Below are 2,706 nucleotides of genomic sequence, written 5' to 3' on the forward strand. Positions count from 1 at the left end.
GGGGTATTGATATAGACCTTTTAGGGACAAATCTGTACCTTTCGAAAAGGTACCACCCCAGTGACAGCTCACATACCTCTCTGAGAGTGCACAGTAAATGCATACTACATCACGACACACAATTAAAAAAAAAAAAAGCCTTATTTATTAGAATCTAAGACTCGACAAAGAACCTATGAACCACCAGAACCTTTAAACACGAGTCTAGAAATGATTTAGTAACAATTTTATTCTCTGGGGCATAAAATGGTTTTCAAAAACACCCATTTGGAACCTTTATTTTTAGGGATTTTATCAGTATATTTAAACTGTAAGGAGAATGGGGTATATGCACATTAAGTTTTTTTATTTCAGTCAGCCAGCCCAAGGGCTTCCCGTGAATTGTCATCCTATATTTAATCACTGCTTTTAAGATCTGATTTCTTAAAAAAAAAAACAACAACAAAAAAAACATCTTCATTGCCTGGCTGAGATATGATATAAAGTGGGTCTCAGACCAAACAAGAAGCACTGCATTAAATACAATTTTTCCGAGCAATGAGTTGTTGGAATATCAAGCCAATTCCATGCATGTTTAATAAGAAAAGGTCTGGAGAGTGTTTTCAATGCCAAAATAGTAATTTATTAGATACAAATGAATAATTCGATGACAGAGCTCTGGGTTACATTACCCCAATGCAATACAAGAATTACATTCAGGAGGTTTGCAACTAACATACATTTCCTGACTCCAGCATATATACACAACTGATATTAACAGGTGGAGTTTTGGTTTAACGTCATTGATCAGTCATTCTGCAGTCCCTTGGCTCTTTGTAACCCCTGGACATTACTTCCTCTTTCTGCAACCTTTCTCTGCATACCAGAACTGAACAATTACGTGCATCTTTAATATATTTCACAACTTCTACAAGCATCATGACAACTTGTGACATGTCTAGACTATAGTTGAACAAAGGCCCCACCCTCAATTTATTCTTATTCTGCTTTTCCACTCGTCTGAAAAGTATGCAGCACAGTAAAAAAAGAGGAAGTTTGTCTGGTCAATATGTAATGTAATACAAAAGAGAAAGATTGATTAATCTGTTGTTGGTCTAAATATTACTATAATATAAGTATTAAAAAATAAAATCTATTTCTCCAACAAAATTAATTTTACCCTGTATTTTTAATTGAGTTTTTAGCCTTTTTTTATGCTTGAACAGCCAAATGGATGCTTAAGTCTATTTAACTGATTATATTTGAATTAAATTACAACATCAAGGCTGTAAAAGAAACCTTAAGAAATCGAAAGTAGTCACATAAACCTTTCACCGGAAGTTTATCATTGGCTAAAAAAACGCTATCTGTGCAATTTTTTCATTTTATTTTACTTTCAGTAGCTCTATATAGCTGTAGGACCTTTTTCATGCTGATACAGAAAGTTTTTAGACAAATAACAAAAATAAAAAACCATGAAATCGCATGTTCACTTTAGGACTGCAGTTCTGCTGACTGAACTGTATCTGACTTAAGTGCAAATTAAATTTACACAGAAATGTATTTATTTAACAATTTTATCCAACACAAAAATGAAGAAAACAAGGGATTCATCCTATTAAGAATGTAAGAAAGTGCTTGTGATATAATTTGGGACAAAGTTAGACAAGTTAGATTTCTGTCAGTTTTCTGATTCCTAGAAAGCATAATGATTTCTAAGTTACTGCATTGTTTCCTTTTAGAACAGCAATTATTGCTCATTTGAAATGTATCTAGCTGTTAAGAGTTAAAACATACACAAAATTCTGAAAAGGACCTATGCAGTTCCCCTACTTATGTGCAGATTGTGATTTTATTTTGAACCTATGGGACCTAACTGAAAGCATCCTAAATTAATGTACCCACCGTACACACGTGTATGTTAGTATCCACGTGTTCAACTGGCCACAACATGTAGCACATCTGAAGGACTCCATCCCCTTTTAATGTATATGGACATTTGTCTTTCATTACTCAAACAGTCATGTCAACTCCTTTGTCTTGGTTTTAAAGTGCAGAGGGAAAAATGATCTGTATTCTTTCCTGCTATGATCCTACAGCACCAAAGCCCTGAGAAAGCATCCTTTGTCCTGTTTCCAAACTCTTTCATGTGTGAACATATGAAAAATCACAGTCACCATTTCACCAGTCTCATTCTGACATTCCGTCTGAGAGCAGAAGGAGGCAAACTAGAAAAGCCTCATGTCCTGACCTTTCAGACACATTGTTTAGATTTACATTTTTTACATCTAGTCAAATACGCTGGAAAGGGTTCGGTGTGTAATATGAGACGACTAGAATTATGCTTCTCAGATCCTAAGTTGAACAATGTAAAAAGGTGTGGTAGAGACCTCCATCATTAATGTGATCCATCCAATCACTTGAAAAAATTATTTATCTAAATTTCCGCCGTGGATTTATTAACACATGAGCGCCCTATACTGCTCAGCTGGATGCTTCTCTGAGCTCTGACTAGAATATAGGATACCAACAAATCAATAAAAGTAAAAAACTTCACTATTAACTTTCATTTTAAATGCATAAAATCAGCAGACTTTCCACATATTTAACTAGATTCCATAACCAAAACTTTAATTTCAAATAAAGTGACTGAGTAGCTATGTGATATTGCGATGGCAGATGCAAAAAAAAATCAATTTGGTTTGAAGATTGTTGGGTGGATTTGAG

This window comes from Danio rerio, chromosome 5, assembly GCF_052040795.2.
Source record: "Danio rerio strain M-AB ecotype USA chromosome 5, GRCz13ab, whole genome shotgun sequence".
NCBI classification, from domain to species: domain Eukaryota; kingdom Metazoa; phylum Chordata; class Actinopteri; order Cypriniformes; family Danionidae; genus Danio; species Danio rerio.